General features: G+C 35.8%; 1 protein-coding gene across 3 annotated transcripts in view; it reads left to right on the top strand.

The window, feature by feature from the left end:
- The window catches only part of PLS1 (plastin 1), a 146,189-nt gene that overhangs the window by 20,016 nt on the left and 101,205 nt on the right, over positions 1 to 24,968 (top strand). Inside the window, exon 1 of one of the 3 annotated variants that reach the window (XM_074191157.1) lies at positions 23,029 to 23,364. The exons of the other annotated variants lie outside the window; for them this stretch is intronic. The gene's annotated coding sequence lies outside the window, so the exon portion shown is untranslated. Of the gene's footprint in view, positions 1 to 23,028; positions 23,365 to 24,968 lie in introns of those variants that run through there. 3 annotated transcript variants of the gene reach the window in all.

Genomic DNA, 24,968 nt, shown 5'->3' with positions numbered 1-24,968 from the left:
TGATCTCCATTGCACCAAGAAAAAAAAAAGATAATTTTAAAATCAAAGTTGATTAATTAAATGTGGAGTTCTATATAATATATAATGCTTAGCTGACCCCAAAGACTGTATCTTGAGGGGGGATTGGAAGTGAATCATCTTTCTGCCATTCCTAGAGAACTGTCTTGGCAGGAAGCTGAAGCTTGTGCCCTGGGGAAACTGATCTCTGTAGCTTCCAGTCATCTTCTTGGGGAAGATGCTGCAGATGGGGACATGATAGCTGGCCACAGAAGATAGAATTTAAGAGTACTGAATGAAAAGGGCAAATCTAGGCTTGATGCAAAATTTGAATGGACCATCTCTGAATGGTGTGGTTTTCCTGTCTCTGGATGTCCCAAAGCAAAGAATGGATGACCATCATCCATCAGGAGGCTGTAGAGTCTTCTGACTAAGAGAGGGGTCTGAATAGCAGGAATTTTTTAAAGAAATATTTAATTGGGGCGGCTAGGTGGCCCAGTGGATAAAGCACTGGCCCTGGAGTCAGGAGTACCTGGGTTCAAATCCGGTCTCCAGACACTTAATAATTACCTAGCTGTGTGGCCTTGGGCAAGCCACTTAACCCCATTTGCCTTGCAAAAACCTAAAAAAAAAAAAAAAGAAATATTTTATTTATTTTGAGTTTTATAATTCTTCCCCCCATTCTTGCTTCCCTCCCCCCAACCCCCAAAGAAGGCATTTTGTTAGTCTTTACATTGTTTCCATGGTATACATTGATCTCAGCTGAATGTGATGAGAGAGAAATTGTATCCTTAAGGAAGAAAAATAAAGTATGAGATAGCAAAATTACATAACAAGATAATGTTTTTTTTTTCTATTTGAAGGTAATAGTCTTTGTTCAAACTCCACAATTCTTCCTCTGGATACAGATGGTATTCTCCATTGCAGAGAGCCCAAAATTGTCCCTGGTTGTTGCACTTATGGAATAAGCGAGTCCATCAAGGTTGATCATCACCCCCATGTTGCTGTTAGGGTGTACAATGTTTTTCTGGTTCTGCTCATCTCACTCAGTATCAGTTCATGCAAATCCCTCCAGGCTTCCCTGAACTCCCATCCCTCCTGGTTTCTAATAGAATGATAGTGTTCCATGACATACATATACCGTAGTTTGTTAAGCCATTCCCCAATTGACAAATTGTCAAAGGATATGCAAAGGCAATTTACAGATGAGGAAATCAAAGATATCCATAGTCATATGAAAAATTGCTCCAAGTCATTACTTATTAGAGAAATGCAAATTAAAGCATCTCTGAGATACCACCTTACACCTCTCAGATTGGCCAATATGACCAGAAAGAACAATGATCAATGTTGGAAGGGATGCGGGGAATCTGGGACAATTATACATTGTTGGTGGAACTGTGAACTCATAGAGCTTTCTAGAGAGCAATTTGGAATTATGCCCAAAGGGCCACAAAAAATGTGCATGCCCTTTGATCCAGCAATACTGCTACTGGGTCTATACCCTGAAGAGATGATGAAAAAGGGTAAAAACATCACATGTACAAAAATATTCATAGCAGCCCTGTTTGTGGTGGCAAAGAATTGGAAATTAAGTGAATGTCACAGCCCTGATTATTTACCACTTCTTGTTGATCGAACCCTTGAGGATCTTATTTCGAGCCATCCCTTGATCATCTATCACTGGAACCATCAACACTACCATGTTTTCATCTCATTTGAGAATTAGCTCAGACTTAGTACATTAGTTGAATGATTTCAGGAGAAAATGAATAGGATAATAATTGTGATCAGATGAGTGATCATATGAGGTAGGAACTAGAGAAATACAACTCAAAATCAGGAAAACCTGGATCCAAGTGTGACCCATAATGCATTTGCCCTTGGGTAAGCCACACTCAGGACTTCAGATACCTCTAAGAGACTAAATGACAGAGAAGGTTTTAATCTGCAATAATAGAAGGAGGTATTCCATGATGAAATGATATGAAAAACTGATGAAATCATATGAAAAACATAGATTCAGACAGTTCATCTTTGTAGAGTGCCTCATCCTTTTTAAAGTACTTACAGGTAATAAACTGATTTTAATCCTTCAGTATTTATTTTTTTTTCTTGAAGGTTTATTGGAAGAGATATAGATGATAAGGACTGAGAAATAATGATATTGAGGTGATACCTTCTGTGCAGGTATCCCTTACTTCCATATTTAAATGAATCTATGAAATTAATGCTCCCTCTAAGTGACAGATTGTAGCTTACCTTCTCACCCTATGATTCTCCTTTGCACAGTCTTGTGCAAATATGACTACTAATTATAACTAGCTTTTATATAACCCCTATTATGGCTTTTTAGATATCGTCTCATGGGATCCTCACTACAGCTGTGTGAGGGAGGTATTATTATGATTCCTATGTTGCAGTTGAAGAAACTGAGGCACACAGAGGTTAAATGACTTACCCAGGGTCATTCAATGTCTTAAGGTCATATTTGATCTTAGGTCTTCCTGATTCTGAGCCCAGCCACTCTACCCACCACACCATCCAGCAATATGATCTCCTTTTCCCATATATATATATGTATATATATATATGTTATATATACATATATATGTATATACATATATATGAAATAAAATAGTGACAACTGCACCATCCTAGAAAATGTAGGTAATAAATTTTCTTTAAGATGATGCCAATTCAGTTTTATAATATCATCATAGACAAATTAACTTGTTACTTTCAACTAAGTTATTTTGTAAAAAGTAGTTATAGTATTTTAAAAAATCTTACCTATCTATAAAAAGGACTAGAAAGTACAGGGGGAAAATAAGATAAAATCCCCAAGTATAGGACTCAGGACTGATGGTTTAGACATCTTTGCTATTATTCATGTGCTTTTAGAATTTCATACAATTGAGTCTATTTCTCAACAGGTATATATCTTGAGATTAGTATTTTAGTCATCAGAAGACCAGAACAAGATCGTATAGAAGTCAAAACATTGTATTTTTCCATTATCCTAGAGTATACCACCACATTCTTGGCTGCCACAAAAAAAGGACACAAAAGAAGCTACTCTTTCATGTAAGCTAATTTATTATTAAATATTTGTGAGAAGATTCTTTAGCATCCCCTTTCACATTTAGTGTAGACTCTAGCAAAGCTTGTGTTACAAATGTTGGTCACATAAGCTAAGAAAGATACTAAGCATTAAAGTAAAATACAAAGATTTTCAAAGCTTGCTTGGGAAACATATTTTTTTTAAAAATTACACATTTTTTTTCAATTAATGAAAGTCTGCTTCTCTCTTCTACTACTCTCCCTCTATTTCCGCCATATCCACCCCCCCCCCACTCCCAGTTAAAAGAACAAGAAAACACAATCCTTGTTAAAAACAAGAAGAGTTGAGAAAAACAAATTCTCATGATGGTCATGTGGGAAATGTAAAATTGAACATAAACAGAATTTCAAAAGTCCTCTCTCTTTGTGACTTCATTTGATTGAAGCAGACTTAATTGTGTGTAGGCTTCAGTAAAACTTTGTGTACTTAACTTTTTGTGATTCATTTCTGCCTCCCTTTTAAAAAATCAAATTATGTAAAAAGAAAAATGATCACATTTTTCCTAAAAATTGGGGGCTAGATAATAATACTTAGTAAGAAACTATTTATTTTGAAATTATTTATATATTCCAGATGTACCGAAATCTAGATTAGAAGTTATTTTCGAGGCAGATAGATGGTGCAGTAGATAGAGTCAGGCCCTTGAGTCAAGAGGACCTGAGTTCAAATGTGGTCTTAGACACTTAATAATTACCTTGCTGTGGGACCTTGGGCAAGTCACTTACCAATGTCTACCAAAAAACAAAAAAAGAAAAAAAAAGGAAGTTATTTTCATGGGAAGAACTTGATCATAATTAAGGTTGATCATAATAAATATTAATATTTCTTTCCAAGGTGTCATTGGGGTGATGAACAGACTATCATAATCAATGCAGTGAAGATAAATAACAAAAGGGAAGAATGGAGCCAAAGTTACTTCCTTTTGGGATTTTACCAATGGCATTGAATAGAAATGGCTATTTAGAGTAAATTAATTCAATACAATCAAATGTAAATAACTTTAAAACTTATTTAGCAATGTGATAAGAAGGAGCCAAGCTCCAAAGGTTCCCATGATTTCCAATCAGGAAAATCTCAAAGGGCACAGTGGTAGTCGCTTATCTTACTGGATATTTTTACTGCCAGTCAAAAGAGATAGGATCTCTGTGTTCAAGGCCCACCTAAATTAGCCTGTCCAATTACCAACAGAGTTAGTGACCTCTGACAAAGAAGGACTGAGCCAACTCTGGCAAGGGCATTATGCCATCACCCCTATCACCTCATCAGAGTAGTAACTTGACAATTCTGTAGCTTTGTAAGCTTCCTACGGTAAATATCGTTGCTGGAATAAGATAACTCTATAAAAAATATTATATCTGGGGGGTGGCTAGGTGGTGCAGTGGATAGAGCACTGGCCTTGGAGTCAGGTGTACCTGAGTTCAAATCTGGCTTCAGACACTTAATAATTTCCTAGCTGTGTGGCCTTGGGCAAGCCACTTAACCCCATTGCCTTGCAAAAACCTAATACATATATATATATATATATATATGTATATATATATATACATATATATATATATATATATAATCTATCACAAGGTTCTCTGATCTTCACATAGAAAGGCCTTTTAACTATCAACTTATATAAATCTCAGCAAATTTATTAACTGATTTCTAATCATTTGCAACCCTGAGGCATAAGGAATTCAAAATGATGAGTAATTTTTAAAACTTCTATTTGAACATGTCCTGAATCTTGCCTTTGAACAAAGGTATGCCTGATAATGGGGAATTGATTTCTGACAAAATCAGATCTATCTTTGGAAAATCTGGATGGCAGTTGAGTCTGCTTCATTCTTCTTTGCCATGCTTTATATATATACATATATATATATATACATATATATATATATACAAGTTTGGTTTTCTTTTAAGCCTTAATATTTACCTGTACTGGAAGAGCTGGTGAAAGTGACTTTCAAGGGGCATAAACACCTTTTTTCTTTTTTGTAAAAACAAGAAAAGACAGCATGTAAAACAAGTATTTAACTATAGTTTGTTGCTAACCCTAAATTTGAAAGAAAAATTGGCAAAAATGTTCTGAATTTCTCATTAGAATTTTGGAATCAACCATATCTGACTATGAAATACTATGGTCCGAAGTCATACTGATAATTGATAGATGTAGCTGCTGAAATTTTTGATAAATGAAGTAAATGTTCAAGATTTCTTCTATACTTAGGGAAACCAAGAAGTTCAAACTAACAGACCAAATTGTATTCTACTGATCTCTTGTTGGGAGTGGAGAAAGTTGTTTGAAAGTTAACATATATGTTACCTACAAAACTAACTTGGTGGAAACTAGAAGTTTTTGTTTAATTTAAGCCCAAGAGGTTTTGTTTGATTTAAGCCCAGGAGATGCAACATCTTCTCCTAGTGATCTTATGGATTGGTGGTTTTAGTTTGCATCATACACTGATATTTAAAAAATGAGCAGCAGGATTTAAGGAGAAACTGTAGAAAAAATTTGAATCCATTTACTTCCCTATGCTCCTAAATTGCATTGTATCTACCACTGTTGTTGGTTCTTAAGATCATTTCCCTAGTTCATTCCATTCCAGCCCATTGCAGTATATGGCTGAATTCTCCTAAACTATTTCTTTATAGTTAATCTGAATTCTTCATAGTTTTACCCATGTTATCCTTGTGGCCATTTAGTGTACAGGAAAAAGTCAAATCTTTTAATAGTGTCTTGGGCAATCACCTTATTGTGGTCCAGTAAAATAATTAATGTTCATAATGATGACTTAGGGGCAACTAAGTGGTACGTGGATAGAGCACCAAGGCTAGAGTCACAGGGACCTGAGTTCAAATGTGTCCCCAGACACTCATTATACGATCCTGGGAAAGTCACGGAACCATTTGCTTCAGTTTCCTCTTCTATAAAATGAACTGGAGGAAGAAATGGCAAATTGCTCCATTATATTGGTGAAAATTTCAAATGAGGTCATGAAGAATCAAACACAACTGAAATAACTGAATAATAATAATAATAATAATAATAATGACTTAACAAAATCTTTGTGGTTGAGTAGAATGTGATCCTGGGTTCTTGAAGGATGCCAAAGAGAATAAACTTTAGAAGATTCTACAATGTTGAAAAACCTTGAACTATGGCTCCTACAATTGATATAATCTAAAAACAGCCTAGTTCAATACAGAGTCTTATCAGCAGCATGATGGCCATTTGGTGATAGACTCTTTGCTTATGGCAACCCATAAAACAAAGACTAATGCAAAGACAATCCATTAAACAAAGAAAAATTTGCATTAAACAAATGCAAAATGGTCCTCAACTGCATTGGATTCCCTTCTGTTTCTGCAGTGATGGTGGCAGAGTAGTGGAACTGATTTTACTGTATAGGAAGTTATGCTATAATAAGACACATATTCCTAAAAATCACCATTCTATACAAAATAATCCAATAAAAACTACAGGGCTTATTGGAAAAATGGGGTTAGCAATATTTCTTAAGGAGGAGTATAAGAAAATGAGTCTCTTTTTACTATTGTAAAAATAGTTATTATCACTATAATTCAAAGGATTCATTTTATTTCATTTGTATGAGTTCTGTCTCCACCATGGTAGGTCACCACTCCTAGGTCTCAGGGAAGCCACCATAGCTAATGCAAGGCACCCCTATGATGTCATAAGGATCACTATGTCAGTTGCTGCTCCATAAGAAACATAGGAGTGGGGCGGCTAGGTGGCGTAAGTGGATAAAGCACCGGCCCTGGAGTCAGGAGTACCTGGGTTCAAATCCGGTCTCAGACACTTAATAATTACCTAGCTGTGTGGCCTTGGGCAAGCCACTTAACCCCATTTGCCTTGCAAAAAAAAAGGAAGAAGAAAAAAAAGAAAGAAACATAGGAGTTCCCTGTGGAGAGTAGGAAACCTTTGATAAAGCCTCTTCTGTGAAGTGCCCTTGGGAACCCCATCATTTCCACAGAGATAGTATACCAGGACCATGTCCAGGTGCACTTTTCCCAGTCTGTCTCCCCTACCAAATTAATCCTGCTTCTCTAGTACCTCACCTTTCACTACCTGAGTGTTATTCTGCCCTTCTCCCACTGCAGCCTAAATTAAGGAAGATGGCAGCAGCAGCAGCTGCCTTTTCCCCAGTTGGAGTCAAATAGCCCCTCTTCACAAAGATCCAACCATATGCTATCTGAGATGAAATTGTGAATATTGTTATACTCAAAATATTCAAAATAATCATTATAGTAGAAATTATTATAACCAAGAGCAACAAGATACATCATTTTCATGAGAAAGTTGATCATTACAGACTCCATAATAAGCATTTGCAAAAATATCATGAAGATAATTACAACTTGTGTGCCAACATCTGGTTCGGAGATGAGGTGGTTAAAAAAAATAAAATTTCTTCAAAGAACTTGATGAGAATCTTCAAAATTAATTCACATAAATTTGAATGATTAGTGCTTTCAATGCAAAGGCAATTATAAAGGAAAATGATAGAAACATGGTAGAAAACATGTTTCAGGAGTAAGAAATCAAAGATTTTAGACTACACAGAGCTCTTTGGTCTATATAACAAATTATGATTCCCAGAAGCATCTGGATCACTCACTGAACATGGTGGAACCTAGTAAACACTTTTAAAGTTTTTTATTATTGACTGATTACCAAATAACATTTAAAAGATGTAATGGATTATATTCTAGTAGACATAAAATGATTGGTTATCACTGTAGAAATTTCTTTGTAATAGGTTATTACCTTATTATAATAAGAGTTCTCCACTAAAGTCTTCCTCATGCCTTAGAAGTGACCCTTGGTTCATGGAGGCCACACTAAGTGAACAACATCTTGGCAATACCTACCAAATAATCAACCTATAGCCAACATTTTTTCCATAATAAATATTTTATTTGCTTTCCAATTATATGCAATAGTAGTTTCTACCTATTATTTTTTGTAATGTTCTTAATTTTACAAATTTCCTCCCCTTCCCTTCCCATCCACAGAAGGCAGTCTGATAATCTTTATATTATTTCCATGCTATACATTGATCAAAATTGAATGTGTTGAGAGAAAACTCATATCCTTGAGGAAAAAATAAAATATTAGAGATAGCAAAATTATGTAGTTTATAAGACAACTTTTTTTTTTAAAAAAATGAAGGTAATAGTCTTTGGTCTTTGTTTAAACTCCACAGATGGATACAGATGGTATTCTTCATTGTAGATACCCTAAAATTGTCCCTGATTGTTTCACTGATGGAATGAGCAGGTCCATTAAGGTTGATCATCAACCCCATGTTGCTATTAGGGTATACAATGTTCTGGTTCTGCTCATCTTGCTCAACATCAGTTCATGCAAGTCTTATCCAGGCTTCTCTGAATTCCCATCCCTCCTGGTTTCTGATAGAACAATAGTGTTCCATAACACACTTATACCATAATTTATTCAGCCATGCCTCAATTAATGGGCATCCTCATGACTTCCAATTCTTTTCCACCACAAACAGCTGCTCTGAATATTTTTGTACAAGTAATGTTTTTACCCTTTTTCATGATCTCATTAGGGTATGGACCCAGTAGTGGTATTGCTGGATCAAAGGGTATACACATTTTTATTGTCCTTTGTGCGTAATTCCAAAAAGTTGGATGAGTTCACAGCTCCAACAGCAATGTATTAGTATCCCAGATTTCCCACATCCCTTCCAACATTGATCATTGTCCTTTTTGATCATATTGGCCAGTCTGAGAGGTGTGAAGTGGTACTCAGAGATATATAGCCAACATTTTAATGACCTTTGTGCCCTCAGATGATGACATTATACTGAAAAGTCTTAGAATTCAGTCCCAGTGATGTATTAACTATAAGGCTGTCATCTCAGAATGCACTTAGAACAAAATTGGCTATAGACTAGTGATTTTTCCTATAGAAATTTTCAAAGATTAAATTTTTTGAGGAAGGGTGATCTACATTGATAAAGATTGATTTAATATCAATGAAATAAATTAATCCTTGAAGTATTGTATTATAGTGGCAATAACAATTTCTACCATTGGTAAAAGGAGACTCATTTTCTTGTACTCTATGGAGTTTGCAATCTAATGAGAAAATAGTAGGGCACTTAAAAAAGTGAAATGTTTATCATTAAACACTAATGTGAATTAAATGCATAAGATTCATAGCATTCAGAGATCATTTAGTTGAAGGTTGATGGGGTAAAAAAATCTTGGATTTTCCTAATATTTGAATATTTAATAATCATTTCTCTGTGCCCTTGACTGATAGTTCACTGACACTATTTCAATATAATCAATTCCCTTTGTAATCCTCTCTCTATCTTATTTTCTGCATTTAAGAATATTGTTCTGAGAAGAGGTTCACAGGCTTCACCAGAGTGCCAAAGAGATTCATGACACCCAAAATGTGAAGAACCCCTGACCTAGTCCAAGAGCTTCATTTTATAAACAAGGAAGGAGAGACCTAGAGTGATAAGGTGACTTGCTCAAATTTGTACAAACAGTAAATGGAAGAATTGGGATCCAAATCTAGTTCTTCTGTCTCCAAACACAGTGTTTTAACTAATTAGCTCTGTGATTTCATTGATTTAGGGATCCCTAAGAGGAGGAAATCCTTCTACCAATGCAGGTGGACATCTTCCCGATAATTTCTAATCTCGGTTTCCTAGACCTAGGATATATCAGAGACAGTACGTAGGCTATTATTATTATTATTACTGTTAATAATATTATTAACAATTGTTAATAATATTATTAACAGTAATAATAATAGCTAATGTTTAATTATTACTTACTGTGTGCTAAGTACTGTGCCATGTTCTTCGTAATTATTATTTTACTTGATCCTGCAATGACTCTACAGAGTATATATTTTTATAATCTCCATTTTACCTATGAGGAAATGGGGGTATAAAAAGTTTAAGTGACTTGCCCAGAGTCACACAACTAGTAAATGTCTGAGGTTGGATTTGAACTCAATTCTTCCTGACTCTGGTGCCAATTAAGAGCCCCATTATTTTATTGTGGTTTTTCTGGTTTTTATTGTGGTTTTTTCTGGTACACTAAAATAGTACTGACATGTTTTTATTAACCTGAAGTCAGTTTTAGATGTATAATAATAAGAGAAGATAACATTCATGTGATCCTTTAAAATTGGAAAAGTACGAAGCAACTATGGCAGGAGACTCAAGTGTTATCTGCTCCTCCCTGTCTCCCCATGTCTCCATCACAATATTTCACTTATATGCCCTGTTCTGTCTTGTAACATTGCACCACCCTGGTACAGGCTCTTATCCCCTTAAGCTTAGTGCCATGGATAGACTTGATGCAATGGATAGAGTTGGAAGTCAGAAAGAACTGAGTTCAAATCCAGCCCCAGACATTTACTAGCTGTGTGCCTCTGGGCAAGTCACTTAACTTCTGTATGCCTGTTTCTTCTTCTATAAAATAGAGATAACACCTAATCTTGCAGGATTGTTGTTAAGATCAAATGGGATAATAATTGTAAAGTGCTTAGTACAATAAATGCTATTAGTCCTCCTCCTCCTCCTCCTTCTTCTTCCTTCTTTTTTTCTTCTTTCTTCTTTTCCCCTCCCCTCTTCCTCTCCACCCTCTCAATCTCACTTCTTCCTTCACTTTTTCTCCTTCCTCCTCCTTTCCTCCCTGCCTCAAGTCACTTCCCACCCTAGGTCATCTTCCACTCAATGTAAAAATAATTTTCTGAAGATAGAGTTCTCCCCAGGTCACTCCACTATTCAGTAAAACCCAGTGGCCTTCTGTCACCTCTAGAATGAAATATAAAATCCTTTGCATTCAAAGCTATTCATAACATGAACTCCCCCACTTTTGTATTCTTAATTACACCTTCCTCCCCTCCACTTACCTATAATCCAGTGACTCTGGCTTCCTGGACACAAGACATTCCATCTTCTAACCTTGGGCATTTCTTCTGGTTGTCCCCCAAGTCTTGAACTCTTTTCTCATTCTGTCTCCTGGCTTACTCTAAAACCTCATATCCTACAAGAAGTTTTTCCTAATCCCTCTTGATACCAATACCTTCCTTCTGTTGACTATAATTTATCCTGCATATGTCTTACTCACTAAATAGTTTGTATGTTCTCTCTCCCATTAGCCTGAAACCCTTAAGAGCAGGGATTTTGGTTTTTGACCTTTCTTTGGGGCCCCAGTCCTTACCTTCGTACTTAGTCATCTCTTAATAAATGCTGTTGATGGCTTACTTAACAAACATATTTTTATTGTTTTTCTTTTTTTTTTAGTTACATGCAAAGATAGGTTTCAACATTCACCTTTTTTGTAAAGTTTTGAGTTCCACATTTTTCTACCTCCCTGGCTTTCCCTATCCCATTCCCATGACAGAGAGTAATCTGATATAGGTTATACACATACAATCATGTTAAACAGAAATAAATAGTTTTTGGTTAACCGACTGGTTGATCCTCATAACTCAGTGAGGTAATGACTGCAGGTAATATTATCTCCACTTTATAGATGAAAAAAGTTAAGACTTAAAATGACTTATCTATCGTTACTCAGCTTACAAATGTTGGAGACAGGATTTATATCTGTATGTCTTCTGATTCTGAGTCTGACTTCTTGCCTTTCTTTTTTCTCTGCATGTATCTCTTTAAGATCTTTGATTAGTAGAGTCCTAGGGTATAGCAGATGACAAGCTGGCAGTTTGAAGCCTGCTTTGTGCAAACTCATTAAATGTTAAGAATGGTAGAGGAAATCCTTGATCAACCTGAAGAATTTTCCCATAGTAGATCTAGGGGAGAACATAGGAAAAAAATCACATTGGTTGAGAAATCATGGATTAATTGGGATTTTGGATGGGTTAGTTAGTCTCAGATTAAGTAGTGGGTGTATCAAGATCACACAACTACTGAAGTATTGAAGTTGGCTTAGTGTAGCCATTTCAATCAGTTGAGTAAGACAAAAATATTTATTAAATATCTCCTATGTGCTTCCTGTACAGGAGAATTCCTTGTCTAGTTATAACAACTTTCACTACTAGGATATTTTCTTTAAAGTTCCTCAAAGTCTTTCACATACCTGAAAGTTCCCATGTCAGATTTGTGGCCTTATTGAAAGCTGGATAATAGTCATATGACCATATAATGGTCATAATTTTCATTATAACAGTTCCTCCTATCTCTGAGATCACTATTAAGTTGTCTCTAAACATTTTTTTCTCCAGACTAAATAACTCTTGAGGCATCTAGCATTATTCTTCCATGGCTAACTTTCCTAAATTTAATCATAATTATTCTCTCACAAATTTAAAGAGTTTAATTTAATCCCCCCCTTCATTGAAGAGATGAGTGTAGGGCTTTGGTTCTCAAAGTGTTGACTGGGGACCCCTGAAGTCTATGAGACTCTTTTTGAGACCCTCAAGGCAATATTATTTTCATAATAATAAGCAAGATATTTTAATTTCTTATATAGTAAATATCAATAGATATATCCCAGAAATAAAAACCCTTTGGGGGGTCCTCAAACATTTTAAGAATGTAAAGGAATCTTGAGACAAAAAAGTTGAAAAACCCCTGCTATAGAGGCAGCCAGGTGGCACAGTGATCGAGTACTGGTCCTGGAGTCAGGAGGACCTGAGTTCAAATGCAACCTCAGTCACTTGATACTTATTAGCTGTGTGACCTTGGGAAAGTCACTTAACCCTTTTACCCCCCCCAAAAAACAAAAAAATCCCTCAAAACCAAAACCCATGGCTCTAAAGCATTTTATATTTGTCACACAGGATCACTATGATTTTTAGTTTTGTTGAATTTACTTTTCTCTAGTTTTTAATCTTTATTTTCATTTTTGCAAGGCAGTGGGGTTAAGTGACTTGCCCAAGGTCACACAGCTAAGTAAGTATTAAGTGGAATATATTTTGAAATGAATATATTATAAAAATCAATAGCATTAGTTAAGCTTTTAAGTCTCTTCAAATTTTATTCTAATCATACTAATAATAAATAACTGAACATTCCATTATACAAATAAGTAAAAAGACAACTATATAGGAAACCTCAAACTTCTGTTGTTATTCTATGTATTCTATGAACTAGGCTATTCACATATAGTATATACGGTATGCATAGTATTTTTGTTGTCATTCTATATAATCTCTTGTTATGTTATATCTTTGTTGTATATATATTATATCACATATAATAGCTATTTTATTTGATATTCTTAGTATGTATTTTGTTATTCTATGTACACTTATACATATGCTATAAATATAAATACTGTTATGTACAGAGTAAAGTCCATATTGTATGTTATACTACAACTTTTAGAAGTATATATTAAATTGAACTTGGTAGGAATAAATTTGCCCTATTGGCAGCATCCTCTTCTGAACTTCTTTTTGGCTTTTTTTTTCATGCGTATTTAATGTTTTGTTGATGTTATCTTTCTTTCTGTTTAAAAAAACATTCTTTCACTACCCAATAACTCTACCCCTCCCCATCTCCCAAGTGCTTTATATAGCAAATCCCTTTTGAATACATTAGATAAAAATAGAAATTAACCATACCAGAAAATATATGCCTTAATCCATATCTTTGATCCATCATTTTTTTGTGAAGGATGTAGAAAAAGTCCATTTTCTCAAAATGGAATAGTTTTTGAAAGGAAAGTTTATATTGTTTGCCTTCTCAATTGGTGGGAGAGTTAGGAGGGGAAAGTATTTGGAATTCAAAATAAATAAATGTTGACCCCTCCCCCCAAATAAAATTGTGGTTCATCAGGCAGTGTATCTTAATCCTGGACTCAAAAATTTCAGTTTTGGAGTGTTAAAAGTTAATTGATGTTGATAGCCTATTATATGGTTTTTAGTTTTAGAACCAACCCATCCTTCAGAGGTAATCCATTTCAAGCTCTTCATTTTACCAATGAGAAAAAGAAAGTATGAAGAATTTATGCAAATTGTCTAAGGTCAAGCCAGTAATAAAGTTGCTGACAAGGGTTTGGGTTCACATCTCATGCCAATATCTTCAGCAGTTCCATATGAAAGTTTAGTTCCAGACGGTTTGATTTAAAATGTCATGATAATGTAAATACAATTCTACTTTCAGCTTAGCTCATTTAGATTAAGGTAAGGGAAGATCTCAACAGATTATACCTTGAACTTAACTAGTAAATTTTTTTTAACTTTCAGATTATGCCTATGGGCATAAGAAAAAAAGTTTAACTGATGTCATTTTATATCAGATTCTTTTCCAAATATATTCCCTACCCTTAAAGAGCTTAACTTCAGAACCAAGGGATTTTTTTAAGCAAAACACGCAAACATACTTAACAGCATATTTAGTTAGCATCCCACACCTTTTGTCCCCATCCTTTCCAGTGAAAACAATAAGGTAACATTTTCTCATTTCTTCCCTTGGGTTATTCAATTTATGTAGCACTCATTTTCATGTCATTGTCATTTCTATCTCTCTGTGCATCTTGCTTTCCTCATCCTGCCTACTTCCCTTTTCATTGGTTCATGTTTCCTTAAATTCTTCATAATTATCATTCCTTTTGGGACAGAGCTGTTCCATTAAATTCATGTACCACAATTTGTTCAACCATTTCTCTTTCAGTGGGCACCCAGCTTGTTTCTAGTTCTTTGTTACTTCAAAGGATGCTGTTAAAATTATGTGGGCAGTTGTGGGACCTTTCTTTTTGTCTTTGAATTCTAATCATTTTCCAGAATGCTTAGCTGTTGTTGTTCAATCATTCAGTGATGTGGGACGTTTTGTGACCTGGGGCCTTCTATTCTCACCAGGCCCTTCTATTCTCCACTGTATCTTAAAGTCTGTATAAGTTTATGTCACTGTCTATCCATCTCATGCTCCAGCATCTCCTTTTCCTTTGCCTTCAGTCTTTACCAACATCAGCGTCTTTTCTAATGAGTCTCATCTTCTCATTATGTGGTCAAAGAATAGTTGGAACAAATCTCGACCAATCAATCCTATGTTAGTCTATTGTCTTTTTTCCTACCCCCCCCCCAACACTGACAATTTCTCTCTTTTGTCATCTTTGCTAATTTACTAGCAAATATAAGACACAGGGGAAAAAAGGAATATAGAATTGAGAACATCTCAATTTACCACTAAGATCATTCAGTCTTGGGGTGGAAAGGGAAAAGAGAAGTTTGGAAGGCAGAAATGACATTCCAAAATAAAACTGACTAAACAGTAAAGAATATCTTGACATCATCTTCTGGCCAAGGAGCAGGAATTTGCAAACTAGCTGAAATCATATCACTCCTGAAAATATAACAGCAGTTGAATTCATCAGAGTTTCTTGATGTGATAATGAAATCATCTGTAGGTCACATGGTAATGGTTTTAACAAGTTTATTGTATATGCGGATGGCAGATAATTTGATAGAGTAAGACCTTTGGAAATTTTTATTATTCTACTCAGGGATTATTAAATAATTAACTTCAGTTTCTCTTTTTTAGATGCAGTTTCTCTTATAGATTATTTCATAGGTTATCATATTTTTTTAAACACAGAGCCTTGATGATTGCTAAGTGAAAGGCCCTTAAGTATCATAACCTTTTCAGAATTTGCATTTACTTCAGATAGAACAATTAACAAAACTGAAAAATCTGAATTGATTATATTAGTAATGCACTGCTGGGTTACAGACATGTTTTATCTCCAGGTTTTCGTTGTTTTTGTTTTGCATAGTTGCTAGATTCAATTTTGAATTTATGTGGTCACCCAGGACCATTTGGGATAACGATGCTTCCAACCACTATAGTCTTAAGAAGAAAGAATGGAAGATCATCTGGAGAAAACTTCTTCATTAGTATGAATTTTTTCTAACAAAAATTAATATCCTTTGTGTCCAATAAACATTAAGCATCTATTATATAATAATAAGCAAAAATAATAAGCAAAGCAAAAGCAAATAGTAAGTAAATATAGTTTTATTTGATCTTCACAATAATCCTGTGAAGTATTTTTATCCTCACTTTGAAGACTGAGGAAATTGAGCCTCAGAGAGGTTAAATAACTTGAAGTATCTTCTCGACCTTAAATCTCATGTCCTTTTCTCTATGCTTGAGGTATCAGACATATGACCTATACCAAATTAAAATGTAATTGGGAAATATTTAGCAAAATAAATAAAATACAATAGAACATAGATATTAATAAGTGATTTTCTAAGTCAATATGTACATGCAGGGATCTTCATGTACAATTTAGTGACCCATTTCTGTTCAGGTATGACACCAAGGCTGCTCTGCTTTTCTTTGTGAAACATTGTGTCAGACACTGGACAGGTCCTGTGCCAGGCATTATGATGGGCACTATGAATTCTTCAGTGGGACACATGTGCTGCATGTTGGAAATACTAATTCTAGAATGGGGCATGTATTAGGGATCATCTCAACCAAACCCGCTATTTATAGATGAGCAAACTGAGGCTCAGAGGGGAAGGTACGTATTTCAGGTTCTCATCCATATTGTTCCAGACTGAATCAGAACCTGACTCTCTTGGACATCCCAGGCTTATTGGATTCAGAGAAATGAAATCATTTGCCATCACGGCTAATGTTCTAGATCTGTGTAAGAAAACTTTTCCAAAGTCTTCCTTCTGAAATGATTAGTTTGTTTACACTTTTAAATATACTTAACTGTGCACGTTTGTTTGTTTTTCTTTTCCCATAATAGAATATAAGCATTTTGAGGGCAGTAATTTTTTTCTTCCAGTAGTTTCTTGTGCTTTAGTAATCACTTGTTTATCTTATGAAGGAATGAATACAGAGATGAATTAGAACCAGACTGTAAGTTGATTGAAGTGACAAACTAAACAACTATAATCATATTCTTGTTAATGTGTCTGATTCTTTGTGGCCCCTTTATGAGGGATTTTCTTGACAGAAATAGTACCATAGTTTGCCATTTCCTTCTCTGGCTCATTTTGCAGATAAGGATATTGAGGCAAACAGGGTAAAGTGACTTGCCAGGGTCACCTAGCCAGGAAGTGTCTGAGGCCACATTTGAATTCCAATGTTTCTGATTCCAAACCCAGCACTCCATTCACTCTGCCATCTAGTTGCCCTGCAATTTAGAAGAAAACTCACATTTCTATATTTTTTTAAGGTTAACAAAGCACTTTTCTCACAATCCTCTGAAGTAGGTGGTTTGTGTATTATTGTTACTATTTTACCAAAAACTGAGGTCCTGCGAGATTCAATGGCTTTTCTGGGATAGCACAGTAGGAAGTATCTGATATAGGTTATTAGTTTAAATATTTCTCTCCAGAATGCTGTCCATCACGACCTGATCCATCAACAGGATAATTGCACTAGAGATAGGCAGTACCAGGTTCAAGGAGGACTTCAGGATGTTTCCAGTAAGGAGGAACCCAAAGATACTTCTAAATATTGAGTCAGAAGATCTGGGTTCAAATCCAAGGATGACTATTTATATTTTGGGCAATGTTGGGTCACTCATTGTGCCTTCAAGGCTTTGATTTCCTTACCTACAAAATATCCCCTCTTATTTTACATCCTATGACATTTTAGGTGAAAACCATTGTGTTTTTCCCAATGACGGAGAGTTTGTATTAGGACCATTTCTGTTTTGTTTGTATTAATAAGTGAGCATATAAACCTGCTTTTAGAAAATTTAGCCCAGGAAGAAATCTCATAGTCCAAGAAGTAAAAGGCCACAAGGACTCTGGGGCAGGGTGTACAGAACATAGAAAATGTTGACTTCATCTCCTTTCAAGAGCCTGTGGCTGTCCACTGGAGCATAAAACTTTAGCAATCCCGAAGCTGCCCATTGAGCTGCTCTGAATTTTAGCTCCAGTGATGTTTTTAAGGAGGGTGACCTAGTATGACAGAATAGAGAAAGCCTATCAACTTTGGCTGATCTATGATCTTACTAAAAGAAATCTTATCAGAAGGAAGGTACAAACTACTATAGACTGTAGATTCTCTTTCTTCATGTCAACAACAATCTAATTCTATTCCCCGCCTCGGGGATTGGATAATTATTAATTAATGATTGTTCTGTGATCTATCTGTTGTTTGCACAAGGGAGATCAGCTGTTTCTGTACCACAACAACCTAGTATATGAAGTGAAAAAGGATTTCCATATGAAAGACATCATAGTTGAATATAGAAATATATAATGTCTGGGCTCATGGAACATGTGACTGATACCCAGAGTTGCGGCACAAATTTAAACACGAAGATTTTGGCTGAATAATCCTCTTTTACCCCAATGTTGTTTTCACACATTTGAAGATTCAAAATATAAAGATATTCAAGGGAAAATACAAAGGATAAAGGAGACAAAAAAGGAAGGGGTGGAGAGATTAAAAAGAAGAGGGTGGAGAGACAGGAAAGCTATAATGAATGGACCTTTTGATGTCCTTTACCAGCCTCATTCTTTTATCATGTTACTTGCTTTCTTTTTTAACTTTTATTTTTTTTATTTTTTGCTTCACTCTTTTTTCATATTTTATTTTCCCCAATTAAATGCAAAAACAAATTTCAACATTCACTTTTAAAACCTTGAGTTCTAAATTCTCATATGTTGCTTTCAATGAGGATTACCTATTTTGATTTGTCTTGTAATGGCATGACCAAAAATCTTGGGGGATGACAAGGAAAAAGGCTAAGCTCTTAAGGAACTTCAGTATCTGGCAAGTCATTGAGTTATGGAATAAATGTGACAGACAATGGGAAATGATGGATTTGGGCTCAGAATTCTTGTCTTTGAATCCCATCTGCACAAACCTGATCAAGTCACTTGACTTTTTTTAGGCTTTAGTTTTCTCATCTTCAAAAACGAGGAAATTGAACTTGAAAATCCCAAGGTCCCCTCTTGTTTTGGGACAATGATCCTATGATTCTGGGTTACATATGTGTATGGTTCATGACATGATGTAATGTTTGTTGATCATGAATAAGCCACTTCAATTCAGTTTCATTGTTCTTAAAATAAATATGGTAGAATGGTTTGGTTGACTATGTACCCTGTTTAGGTAATCAAGACAGCCACCATCTATAGTAAATATACTATGAGCACTCCTTCCACCACTCCCTGCTCCAATACCCAAAATATAACTCTCAGAAGCAAATAAAAAGAAATCTCTATGTAACTAGCAATTTTCTTTTTAAAATAGGAAAATTATAGGATTCAATTTTAGTAATTTTTGTTCTTCAATCAATGCCTATCTTAAATTGTGTTAACTTTTCTTAGAATCTTTTGGACAAAATTGTCTCTTTACTTAATTATATTCAGCATCAAAACCTAACAATTCCAAGGATATGTAGTCTAGTTGCTATTTTTCTTTCCAGTAATCCCTCCCATTAACCCTAACACAGTATGTTCATGCTGAATGACATTCATTTCCTCTAAATAATCTTCCTAGACTTTGTTCCAGAAAAGGAGAAATGGGAAAAAGTTAAATTGCCAGTTTTATGCTGGTATTATCCAAAAACTTCCAAGTTTTGATACAATCAAGTATCTCATGGGACAACAAGAAAGAACATGTAACAAAGTGCATAGCCATTCTCCCCATCCACTCTCGCTCTGCTTTCTGTATGGATCTGACCAAGGCAGGAGGTACAAATGTTGTTTGCTCTTCATTCTTGACATCAAGGAGGTGATGCCATGGCATGCAAGTATATTAGATTTAAGTGAGGGAGGGCTGAGTGACGTCACCAACCTCACCTACCTCTCTGGAGCCTGCTGGATCCAGTGGCCAGCGAGGGATCGGGATGACTGGAGATGGCCCTGGATGCAATGGAAGATCTTGGACTTTTTAAGCTAAGGTCTTTAATAAGTCTCGGTTTGACTGAGGCAACCACATTCCTTGATTAAGGAGGGTAAGAAAGAAATGAAGCAAAGAATGGTCTCTTTTGTGTAGTCAAAAGAAATTCAGATGTATATGTTGGGCAAAGGAGGAAACTGTAGGGGTGGAAAGTTCATGTGTCATAGCTGTGGTCTAGAACAGGGTGTGTGGTTCTAGTATGGAACATTTGGGTATATTGAACGGGGGAAGATAGGTCAGCTTTGTTCAGAAAACCTAAGGACATACAGATTAACAAGCATTTTAAAAGTATTTTCTATGTACCAGACTTGGGGTTCGGCTCTGGGGGTGTAAACAGCAGTCTCTGCCCACTGGAAACTTCCGGTCTAATGGGTGTGGAGAGGATCCCTTAAAATGGTACTGGACTTGCTCCAACCCAAGATTTCTTGGGCTGGGCCAGTTATCCCAGTACCATTCTGGTATAGAGGAGCTTTCTTCTCCCCTATGCCATTCCTTCCTGGCCCACTCTAATCTGGATAAACATCTTTGAGGATAAGCCAAAACTAAGCATCCTTAATTAGGAGTTGAACATGTGATGACATTCGCTTCTCTGCCAGACTGAGTTTCATTCCCACTCCACCGTGAGATAAGCTAAAAGCTGGAGATGCTAAGGGACCTCCCCAAAGTCACAGTCAGTAATAATTTGAAGGTAGGACTTAGGAATTCTTTATCCTGCTTCTGTTCCCTGACTGTTAGGATCACTATAGGAGTGACCTCGACCCAGAATTACGAAGCATCTTTTAATGAAAGTAGCCGTCATGTAATTTTAATGACTAAATTTTAGCCAAGAGAAGAGAAAAGGTAGTGTACTTCCTTCCCTTCTTTGAAGTTTTAGAGGATTCTTAGCAATGGAACATTTCATGCCCTGCCGATTTGGTTTGATGTGGTAAGTTTTGCTAAACTGCTTTTTTTTTAAACTTTAATTTTTTTGGCAAGGTTAGGATGTCTGGCTTGGTGGTGGTGGGACAGGGATATATTTAGAAGTTAAGGTAATATAAAAACAAACATCAGTAAAAATTAGGAACATTAAAATATTTCAAAAAAAAAAGAAAGCATCTCTACTAATATTGATCATTCTGGACAAAATCCTAATGTGATCTTTTACATTTTTATCACTCTTGCCTTCTCCTTTGCATCTACTTTTAGCAACTTGATCCATTTAAAATATATCATTGACTTCCAGGATATGAGAGAATGATTTTGGGCAGAAAGAATTACTTGAATAGAATTATGAAACAAGTGTGCCAGCCCAAATTGGTAGCAATTCTCTTGTGAGTGTTCAAGGCCAAGGCGATGGGAACATGCTGTTCTATAAAAACTTGGGCTTTGCAAAGTAACCTTATCACCATCACCAATAGGGATTTAAGCACTGATCCTGATTAACCCAAGAAAATATGACAGCAAATGATATTTTTTGTGAAATGAAATGTTTTCAGGGCCAGATATAGATACAAATAGTTTAGGAGAAGAGTGATTTCATTACTTTACTGCAGATGAGCAGCTTGAAGTTCCCCCTTGTTTTTTTTCAGTAGCAAAGGGAGAGAATTTATAGGCATATATGTTCCTACAGGAACTTGAATGTATAGAAAAAAAATTTCAAAAGGTTTTTTTCTCCCCAAACCAAAACTTACTATTTTGGGATCACAGGAAGTCCCTAATCTTTTATTTATTTTTCTCAAAGTGAAAGTGATGCATTAAAATCTTGGATAATTTATTATCTGAGTATTACTTTCAAAGTATATCACTGTGGGTACTGTATGACTTGGTTAGTTTCTTGTTTGATTATGAAAATCACATGTAGAGAGGCACATTTTTTAAAAATCTGAATTTAGCAGGCAAAAAAATAAAGTGGATATTTCCCTATATAAAGCAGAATAGAAAGAAAGAACATGACCTGCAGATCTCAAGAGCTATTATTTGCCTCTTGCTTTTAAGCACAGAAGTTAAACCTGTCATTTTCAAACCTCTGGTGCTTGTCTCTTCCTTGTTCTGGGCTTTCTTCTGTTCTTTTCTCTGCATTAAAAAGATTATCTATCTATCTATCTGACTTGATGGTTCTCTTTATTTTTTTTCTTTTTTTACCTTATCCCTATAATTTTTTTTACCCTCCCAACCTACACTGTAAAAAGAAAAAAAAACAACCCAACTTTTTCTAATAAACATACACACACACATATACATACAGTGGTCATGTTAAAAAAAATACCTGCTTTATTTTGCATCTGGAGCCCATCTCTGTCAGGTGGTGAGTAGCAAGTCTTACATTTGGTCCTCTGGAATTATAGTCATTGTGTTGATCAGAGTTCTTAAGTCTTTTAAATTTTTAAAAAATAATTTTATTAATGTATAAATTAGTCTCCAGGTTCTGTTCACTTCACTCTGAAATAGTTCATGCAATTCTTGCAGGTATCTCTAAAATATGGACAGATACATTTAAAGATAACTATGTTTTTAAAAATTACCAAATCTTTAGATTTTTGTGTGCACATACATGCATGTTCATGTGTGTATGTGTGTACATGTGTGGAGGCATGTTTGTGTGGATTTGTGTACATGTGTTTGTGTTGGTTGTGCACAGGACTGTATGAATGAGTGTGAATATGTATATATATGAGGGTACACGAATGTGTATGTGAGATTGTATGTGTGTGTATAAGGAGAACCTGACCTGAGATTTCATGGTCCTGGGCATCTCCTCTGCCAGTTTATCTCTGTGACTGCTTTGCAAGGTACCTGTTCTTAGAGAGCTGGTCAGGACATGTTGAAATTACACACCTTGTCTGAATTACACCTGCTGTTACCACGCAGCTAGGTGGTGCAGAGAACAGAGCACTGAACCTGCCATCAGAAAGATAGGAGTTCAAATTCAGCCTTGGATGCTTACTAGCTGTGTGGCCATGGGCAAGTCCTCTTTCTCCCTCAGTTATCTCATAAGTAAAATAAAGATAATAATAGGTCCCATGGTTACTGTGAGGATCAAATGAGATAATATTTGGAAATAGCATAACACAGTAACTGGTACATAAATGCTTATTTCTCCCCTCTATACTTATCTCCTTATCCCCCTTCTTCCCTTTCTTACCTTCCAGAGATGTCAATTGTACCCAGGTTTTCCTGACTATTCTCTCTTTACCATGCCACAAAGAAAATATGCGGGATATTTGAAGGGCACCCAAATAAGAAACAGAATCACAGAATGGGAGAACTGGAAGGGACCTGAGAGGTCAGCCTTTCCCTGGCCAAGCACTTGTTCTACCATGGTCTGACAGCAATCCTCAAACCTCTGCTTTGAAAGTTTTGGTTCTGGCAGAATCTGCTCTCCTGATGTGGTTCATTCTGTTTGTGAGTAGTTTTGATGATGAACAAGGTTTTTCCTCATAAAGAACTGAAATCTCTTATCTCTAATTTCCACTTGCTGGCCCTACTTCTCTATAGAACTAAACAGAAAAAAAATCTAGTTTTTCTAGATATTACCCCATTTGGAGTTTTCTTGGCAAAGACACTGGAGTAGTTTGCTGTTTCCTTCTCCAGATCATTTTACAGAAAAGGAAACTGAGGTAAATAGTAAGTGTCTGAGACTCACAAAGATGAATCTTCCACTCTCCAGACCTGGGACTGTGGCCATTGTGCCACTTAGTTGTCTTTTAGATAGGAATGCCCTTCATATAGGTACTGTCAGATATCATACCACCTCTGAGTTATCTTCTCATGGGTAAATACCCCAGTTTTTTTCAGTTCATCCTTGTATGAATGGTCTAGTGTACAGTAATCTTACTACTATCCTGATTTTTCTTATCTGAATGTCGCTTAACTTATCAATTCTTACTAATAAGAACTTATCAGTTCTTCCTAAAAGGTGGACCAGAAATGCATGTAGTACCAGAAATGCGGTCTTGCTCAGGTAGAGTACAGGCTAATTATATCACCTCCTTCACTCTTGGTGCTGGGTCTTAATGTAGCCTACGGTTACATTAGCATTGTGGTTGCCAGGCCACACTGTTGACTCATTTTGATCCAGTTGTCTGTGAAAACACCCAGATCTATTTCTCATGAACTATCATGTAGCCATGCCTTCCCTATCCTGTGTTTGTGGACTTGATGTTTGAAAACAAAACCAAATATTGACATTACCCAGTATTGAATTTTACATCTTATACTCAGCCATCATTCCGGACTATGTTAAGATTGTTTTAGGTCATAATTCTTTCACTCTGGACTCTCAGTTCATCATCTTCCTCAATATGTCCATTTTACCTCAGCGACCCATGCCATAGGCTCATTACCTGAAGCCGCTCCCTCTTTGTGATTTTAATTCTTAGACCTAAAATTCCTTTTTCATTATATTCACCTTTTCATTATTATCTCTACCTCAGTCCCCCTACACCTATTTGTCTCTACCTCTAGGCTTTCTCTTTATTTTCTTATCCCTAATCTGGCTACTCTTTTCCCCCTTCATAGTTTTGACCTAATAGGCAGTTCAGGTATGTGCTCTCTTCCACCTCTGATTTCCTCATCTCCTTGTCCTGATACTACTCTAATTCAGACCTTCATTAATCCTCACCTGGACTGTTGTAAGAATTTCCTTTTTAACTGGTCTTTCTATTTCTAATTTCTCCTTTAGTCTGTCTTCTACGCAGCTACCAAAGGAGGAAATGATTCTAATTTCACTACTTGAAAATATTCAGTGACTCCCCCTTTCCCCTCTCCAGGACAAAATACTAATTCCTCGTCTTGGCAGAGATACCATCTTACTTTCCCAGACTTGTTTCATATTACTGCCCTTTATACATTCAACATTCCTGTCAACCTGACCTTCTAATTTCATCTTTCAAAAACTCACAGAAGTTCAGATGTGGGTGAAACCTCAGAGGCCATTTATTCCACAAAAGTATTCTTGTCTCATTGATGGATGTCAGAAAGCTCAGTTGGGCAGGATAGCTAACATG

The sequence above is a fragment of the Macrotis lagotis genome, chromosome 6 (genome assembly GCF_037893015.1).
Source record: "Macrotis lagotis isolate mMagLag1 chromosome 6, bilby.v1.9.chrom.fasta, whole genome shotgun sequence".
Lineage (NCBI taxonomy): Eukaryota > Metazoa > Chordata > Mammalia > Peramelemorphia > Peramelidae > Macrotis > Macrotis lagotis.
Note: the sequence above shows the minus strand (reverse complement) of the source record. Positions and strands in the feature narration are given on the sequence as shown.